We start from the raw sequence: 8,097 nt of genomic DNA, 5'->3' as shown, positions 1-8,097 counted from the left end.
ACAGAGACTTTAAATGAGAGGGGAGCACCCATCTCTTTAACCACCCCGAATGGTGATGTGCCAGGAAGTCGGGATTTGTGCAGCCCAGGCAGAGGAGATACCTTCCATTGGTCTCCTTAACCTGGAGGGCAACAAACAGAGATCTCAGTGGTGTTTCTGGTCTTCTTGGGTCTGAAGGGCTGCAAATTGCCTTTCCCCATGCAATGCCCATTTGACGACTTCAATCTGCAGAACTGGCACATGAGACTCGTTGCACATTTGTAAGAAATCAAAATTATAGTGTGGCAGCACCCACTCTTTGGAATTCCCTCCCTATTGTCACGGCACTCTTTTTTAGCACTTTGTTTAAGCATGCATAAGCAGAAATGTGGAACGTTTACATGCATTTTAATCTGGTTTTTAGTTTATTGTAGATTGTCATTCTGCTTTGAAGGTTCGAAACAGTTGGTCTTCAGCTTTATTTACTAATGATTTCATCGTTTTATTCTTTTGTGTAAACCATGCTGTGGGTTTTAAACAAAAGCAAAAAAACGCCAACAGCCACCAAGCTATATAAACTTGTATTAAATGAAATAAATAATAAATCCATGCTGCAGTGATGCCGAAGACTTCAAAGCAGGCATGACTCTGATGGATGCCCAAAGCTGGTTTTGGTTTTCCACATTTGCTGTTCTTTAGAATTTAGACCATCCAGCTAAGAAAATAATTCAACGGCCTCTGTTTTATTTGACGTCGAGGGTGTACAGGGGAATGACAAGGGAGGCCTCTGCCCTGAAATCAGATGCAGAGAGAAGGAAGATGGCGGTTGAAGGTACAACAGGGAAGGGATGTGGGATGTTTAGTAATGGACGTTTACCTTCAATAGAGTGGGAAATCTTTCTCAACATAGTGTCCTCCAGAGGTCTTGGATGACACCCTCATGCTCTGGGGGTGCGTGGGAATTACAGTCCATAACATCTGCAGTGCACGACAGTGGTGTAGCGTGGGTTGTCAGCACCTGGGGCAAGGCAAGTAATTTGCGCCCGCTTACCCATGGATTTGCACCCCCTAACCCGTGGATTTGCGCCCCCTAACCCTAAGCCCCAGATGTTGCGCCTGGTGCGGCCGCCCCCCCCTGCACCCCCCACGCTACGCCACTGGTGCACGAGGTTTGGGCAGGCTGCAGTTGGGGAGGATAAAATGACAACTGGACCAAGTTAATTCAGGGTGGAATTGTGTTGTTGTGGAAAGAGAGTTATAGAGAAGGTATTAATTAAACCCTGAGGTGTATTGCGAACTTAAGGCTGTCTCTGATCACCCACAGTCAGCAGTTACTTGGGAATGGGGGAGGGTCAAGTTTTTCCAGGTCTAGCCCCCCCCCCCCCCGTTTTGTCCTCTGGTTTCTTGACCTACTGCAACCTTCAGGGAGCAGATGTTTTGGACTACAACTCCCATCATGTGCTGGCTGGGGCTGATGGGAGCTGTAGTACAAAACATTTGGAGGAGACCTGCTCAGTGACGGCTCCTGTGGTGTCTCACATGCCTTCACCAACTATTGCAATTACCTGATGCATGTGGAGTGTCCGTTGCCAGAGAAAGTCGCACTCCATCTGTGGAGAGGCATTATTTCCTATTCCAGCTTCCAGGACTGAGTGAGTCATACAGTCAAAAACAGATCAAAGATTTGACCCTGGTCTTGCCTTTGTGGCCAGACCCCAACTCCAGTCACTTAATTCTCCCTTCTCATCCCAGGGGAGGGTTGCTGTGGTTACTAGGACACTAAGGAAATGCACTCTGCCCATGTTCACAGGTTATATATTTATCCATTACAGTATCACATATTTAAAGGAGGAACAGCTGGGCTTTCTGAACTGCTCCTGGGGCTTTAACCCTAGCTCCAGTAGAAGTTCTGACATATAATGGCTCCCTTTCAGATGTTATCTGGTTGGCATCTTTCTGTCTCGGGATGCAATGTGCCTTTGGGGGTGAAGTCAAGCTGTTGGAAAGTTGCAGTGCCTGCTGTGGCTGTAGAGTCTGATATGGGAGCACAAAATCTACATGAACCCCTTGCCTGTTCAGCAGATTCCCAGATTCAATGGACAGAGAGGTGCTAAAGGTAATTTTAAATTCTAGACTTAATTGTCTTAGTGGGCATGGTGGGGGCTCCCTCTTAGAAGGTGACGTGTATTTCTTTGGATCAGGCCAAAGTGGGAGCATCTTGTCTGGCAGTGCGCTACATCTGATCTTGGAGGTAGCACATGAAACCATCATTTGGGAAGCTCCCTGGTCAAGCATTTGTTCTTGCATGCAGAGGGTCCCACTTTCAATCCCAGGGAGCATCCCTAGGTAGAGCTGTGCAACCACCTCCACCCTGAAACCACCTGGAGCTACTGCCAGTCTACATCAACCTTAGTGAGCTAGATGGATCACTGTTGTTGTTGTTGAGTGGTTTAGTCGTGTCCGACTCTTTGTGACCCCATGGACCAGAGCACGCCAGGCACTCCCGTCTTTCACTGCCTCCCGCAGTCTGGTCAAACTCATGTTGGTAGCTTCAAGAACACTCGTCCTCTGTCGTCCCCTTCTCCTTGTGCCCTCCATCTTTCCCAACATCAGGGTCTTTTCCAGGGAATCTTCTCTTCTCCTGAGGTGGCCAAAGTACTGGAGCTTCAGCTTCACGATCTGTCCTTCCAGTGAGCACTCAGGGCTGGTTTCCTTCAGAATGGAGAGGTTTGATCTTCTTGCAGTCCATGGGACTCTGAAGAGTCTCCTCCAGCAACATAACTCAAAAGCATCAATTCTTCGGCGATCAGCCTTCTTGATGGTCCAGCTCTCACTTCCATACATCACTACTGGGAAAACCATAGCTTTTACTATACGTACCTTTCTTGGCAAGGTAGATGGGTCACTGCTCTGTCTTAATTTTGTAGTTTTTAAATTGTTTGAAATGGTTTTTAAATGCTGTGTAGTGTTGTTTTAGTAGTTGCCACCTGCTCTGGGACCTTAGGGTGAAGGCTGGATAAGAAACTGGCAGTAATAACATAACCTCCAATATTTATCTGATCAAAATATTCCATTATCATCATTTTATTATTTATAGCCTACCTATCCGACTGGGTTTCCCCAGCCACTCCAGGCAGCTTCCAACATATATAAAAACAGAATAAAACATTAAACATAAAAAAAATCTGACTGTTGATTTCAGGGCTGTGGGTTCAAGCTCCACATTGGGTGAAAGATTCCTGCATAAAAGACGGTTGAACCAGATGACCCTCGCAGTCCCTTCCAGCTCTACAGTTCTACGTATAAAGGGCTTCCTTCAGACGTCTTCTAGAGGATGTATAGTTACTTATCTCCTTGGCTCGGGGGTCGTATAACTCATTTATCTGGTGAAAATAGGGATGCCTGACCTAAGGCAAAGCAGGACATTCCAGAATTAAATCAGAAACTGTAATGGCTTCTGTAAATCAACTACTGCCAATGGAAATTAGGGACACTTGGAGGGTCTGTAATAATAATAGCAGCAGCAAAAAATGAAATGAAATGAAATGAAATGCAGCTCTGCTGCATGGGCGGGAGTCTGGACCTGCCCTAAAGTGCTGCCTTTAGGGTACCACCGGGGGATGGACGCCTCCGAAGCAGAGAGGCTGGCGAGGAGCGACGGCTTTCCGAACCTTCCCGAGCAGCCGAAGTGGCTCGGCACGAGCGGGCGAGCGAGGTACGAACAGAGCGGCCGGAGTCGGCTTCCCCGAAGATACCCGAGCTCGGAAGCCTACAGCGCGCGGGCGCCTCCCCCTCCCCCCACCCCACCCCAGCGCGACCCGCGACCCGCGACGCTGCTGTGGCAGCCGGAGGAGCCGAGCGCTTCCGGAGCTTGCCGAGCAGCCGAGCGCCCTCCTTCGTCGCCCGTCGTCGTCCTGCCGGACTGCTGGAGGCGGCCGCCAGCGCCATGTTGGATGCTCCGCTCCGTCCGTGAGGAGAATCCGCCGGCATCGCCCGCCCGACACCCGCCCGACGCCCGGGAGCCGCTCCGCCGGGGCCAGGGGCACCGAAACCCGCCGAGGGCGGCGGCCCTATGAGCGGCGGCGCGGCCTGAGCGGCCCCCGCCCGATCCTTCGCCAGCCGAGCAGGCAGGCAAGCAGCCGCAGGAGCCGGCCGGGCGAAGAAGAGCAGCGGCGGCGGGAGGAGGCGGCGGCAGCGGCGGCGCGGCAGCACTTGAGGGAGGCGGCGGCGGAGGGAGCAGGCCGGCCGCGTTGTCACGGAGACCGGCCGGGGGTGCTGGCCCGCCGGGCTGCCCCCGCCGCCGCCGCCCCGCCGCTCCCCGCCCCCTCAGGCAGCGGCGGCGGCCGTCCCGCCGCCGCCGGCCTGGTGGTGGCTCCGCTTGGCCATGAGCTTACCGCAGAAGGCGGCCCTCAAGCCCGGCGCGGCGGCGGTGGCGGCGGCGGCGGGAGCGGCCACGACCACGGGGACCCCCTCTGGTGGAGGGGTAGGGCCCGGAGGGCCGCCGCCTCCCGCTGCTGCTCCTGCCCCGCCGCCGCCTCCAGCAGCAGCGGCAGCAACCGGGCCGCCGCCGCCGCCGCCGTCCCCTGCTGCTGCTGCCGCCGCCGCTGCTGCTGCACCGGCTGTAGGAGCGGCGACGGCGCCTCCTCACCCCGCCAGCATCAGGGCTCTCCAGACACAGCCGCCCCAGCAGTATCCTTTGGCACCCATGGAGGGGCATGCATCGCTTCTCCATCCACCCGTCCATCCTCCCTTCTCCCCCAATGAGGGGCACGCGTGTAGCCAGGAGGAACGTGTGGACTTAGGGGGGGGAATATCTATGTGTGTCAGTCATGTAAAAACGGGTCCACTTTCTGGAGGATCGTCTGAATGTATGGTGTCCTCTCTCTGGGAATGTGTGGATTTATGAGGGGACAAAAAGGGGTAGGTGTGTCATCTTTTGAGGAACCCGTGTGTAGCCAGGAGGACTTTGCCGTCTGTGGGGGAATGTGTGGATTTAAGGACTTGGAAGCGAGGAACGGGTGTAGCCTGGGTGTGTGTGTGTATGTTTCATATATGGAGAGCTTGAACTTATTTCGCGTAGATGGAAGGAAAAAAGGAACAGGAGCATCTCCTCTAAGGGGACGTCAAGGAGCTGCTTCTAAAGATGGATGAGCGTGCAGGGGAAAGAAAAGGGGGCCCTAGAGAGAATGTAGGGGGAAGGAGATTAGAATAAGGTGCGGGGAGGTCAGATCTCTTCCCTTAAGGATGGAGGCAGCATGGAGTGGTTTGTGTGTGTGTCAGGGGTAGGTGGGGAGGATGGAGCTGTCCATCAGACAGTTTCAGGATGAATGTGTTGTGTGTACCTCAGAGGTGAACTGGGGGAAGGAGCAGGACCCAAACTTGTGTAGGCAAGAGGACAAACCTCTTCTCTACCGGAGGCCCCTCAGCATATGAAATATGGGTGGTGGGGGATGATACTACACATGCCCACCCTCTTTATTTCTCTGTTAGAAAGGAGGGTCCTCTCCCACACACTCTTGCCTGGCTGAGCCTCTCAGTGAAAGGGCCAGCATTTTTTATGTTCAAACAAAACAGGAAAAACAAATGTCGATGTCATACAGGACTAAGGCAGCTGTACTACAGTTTCTCTTTCACTTTGTAAGAAAAGGAAGGGCTCTCTTGCCTAGAGAGGAGGCGAGTTTTGGGCATGGCTCTTCCTCCAGAAGAGGACCCAAGAGGGTTGGCTTGGAGGGGAAAATATCCTTGCTTTGTTTTTGAGGGAGACCAGTGTACATGTCTGGGTGTTTTACAACAGGAAGGGGAGGTGATTGATGGTGGGTGGGTGGAAAGGGAATCCCACCAGCCAGGAGTTGGGCCTGGTGCCTCTGTGCTTGTGCTGTGATACTCCTTTTTAATGCTGAAGAAGGGACACATACTTCAGGGTCTCCTGTTTTATTTGCAGAGAGTTTGTTATTCTTTGCACTTGCCAAAAAAGTGCAACTGTAAATGTTGTTCCCCAAGTGTGCTTATGCTGAGATTAAGACCACAGTCCTATGGAATTTAGTGGTACATACTTCTGAGTGTAGGCATGCATGAGATTGGGTTAAAAGTCCGCTTGTTTGTTTTTAAATAAGAATTCGTTTGATGTAAACTATGAGCAGATTTTTCAGTTTTGTTCTTTGATTATGAATGTGAAGCTAGGATATTTATTTTTTTTTGTCCTCTGTAAAATCTAGTTTTGGTGGGTTGGTGGAGTTGATAAGTTTATATAAAATATGTCCATTGAAATGGTGACCCTTAGGAAAGAGCATTCTTAACATAAAATGTGTTTAATATTTGCTGCTAGGACAGGAGTCTTATGAGGTAAATATTGCAGGAATCAGTTGAAAAGTGTGTGTATTAGAAAGGAAGGTATATAAATCCGAAATGGGTGTGCAATAGAAACAGCATATTAGCCTCTGCATAGAAGGATTTGTATGCATGTGTTAAAGAGGAGGGTTTTTTTGTAGACCAGTGAAATTAGATCTCTGGGAATATCAAAATATTTAATGAATTGGAGAAAACCTCATTCTCTGGATTAATGCCTGTGGATAGTGTCCAGAAATGCTGGTTTTGCTTTGTCAGCAAGGTCAGCTGATGGTTCATAACAAAAGCAGATTTTCTCTTTATTGTAGGGACAGACTGTAACAGCTGTGAGATATTTACCTAGAACTTACTTCCCTTTCTGGCTTATCTACTGCTGGTTGAGGTAGGCACGTCAGACCTTATTAAAACCTGTAATTCTGTTGGCTTGCTTAACTGGATTTTTACTGAGTATGGTGCTGATTGTCAATTTAATTTTATTCACGGAGTTCTTCAGATTCTTGTGTGGTACATATATAGTTTTACCAGTTCTCTAGTATTACTGGACAAATTGTAATACAGTATGTGGAAACTTCTTTAAAAGACCACATAGAGTAGCACTTTCCTTAAGTGTTGCTGCTTTGAGTTAAATCGGGGCAGGTTTCTTAGTTTTGAGTGCCTTGCCAAGGATTACAGTGGGAGTTTTGGCCTGCCTCAAGCAATTGAAGTGTATGCTGGGTTTGTTTTTGTCCAATTTCTATTGGATTTTCTGAGCGCACTTTGTGGCTGGAATGCAACACCTTTATGCCCAATAGCTATGGTAGTTAGCTTCTGCTTTCCTGGCTGTAGGGATGAGGCATGAACACACAAAACTTTCCAAAACCACTATTTTCTTGTAGTGAGTAAAGTATTAAAAGTGCATTTTAATTTCCCAACGTCTGTGAATGTCAGCTTTGTGTGACTGGGGAAGCTGGCCCTATTCTTTGCTGGAAAATGCTTTCACTTGTAGTAATTTTTAACCCTTAGCTCAGCTGTGCCCTCCATCCATGCATACTGTCATTGAAAGAAAAGGAGACCGGGTGCTTTTCTGGTCATTTAAAGAGGTGGCAGGTTTGTGTAAAGAAACCGTTTGGAAATGCAGTAGTGCTTTGTGTGGCAAAGTATAGTTGAACCTTTAAGAACAGGATATATATTGTAAGAGGGAGCTTCTAAAATATTACATATACATGTATATATAAAGTAGCTCAGTTTGGGGACGGGCCTCAGCTCAGTGGTAGAGCATCTGCTTTGCATGCAGAAGGCCCCTGGTTCAACCCCCAGTGGCATCTCCAGGTAGGATTGAAAAAGATTCCCTGCCTGAAACCCTAGAGTCAAGTGCTAGAAATTCGCTGGGTGCCAAGTGCATTTTGCGACTTAGTGTGGGTCCAATGCAACCTTGTGCAAGATCTCTGGATGCCAGGTTGGTGACTGACAATCCCCATCAGACTGCCCTGCCTCCACCTTTCCTAAGCAGGTAAGCAGAAGGGCTTATTTACAACATTTTTAAACCATCTTTTCTTCTAAGGAGTACATGACTCACCCCCCCCCCACTTCCTCAGTTAATCCCTGCAACGACCCAGTGAGGTAGGCTAAGAAGTTGCGACTGGCCCAAGGTCACCCAGTGAGCTTCATGACTGAATGGGGATTTGAACTCTGATCTCCCAGGTCCTAGTCCGGCACTCTTAATTGCTACACCGCACTGGCTTCCTAGAGTACTTCTGCTATGGGCAGGTGTATAAATTAAGTAGGTAAATAAAT

The 8,097-nt window shown here is 49.6% G+C and overlaps 1 protein-coding gene across 26 annotated transcripts in view; it reads left to right on the top strand.

The window, feature by feature from the left end:
• The first annotated feature begins 4,519 nt into the window (after positions 1 to 4,519).
• Positions 4,520 to 8,097, top strand: part of EIF4G3 (eukaryotic translation initiation factor 4 gamma 3) — a 77,502-nt gene continuing 73,924 nt past the window's right edge. For all 26 annotated transcript variants that reach the window (XM_083750069.1, XM_083750074.1, XM_083750068.1 and 23 more), the window contains exon 1: positions 4,520 to 4,668. The gene's annotated coding sequence lies outside the window, so the exon portion shown is untranslated. The remainder of the gene's footprint in view (positions 4,669 to 8,097) is intronic.

Source organism: Podarcis gaigeae, assembly GCF_964106915.1.
Source record: "Podarcis gaigeae genome assembly, chromosome: 8".
NCBI classification, from domain to species: domain Eukaryota; kingdom Metazoa; phylum Chordata; class Lepidosauria; order Squamata; family Lacertidae; genus Podarcis; species Podarcis gaigeae.
The sequence above is the reverse complement of the archived record's forward strand: the minus strand, read 5'-3'. Positions and strand labels throughout refer to the sequence as shown.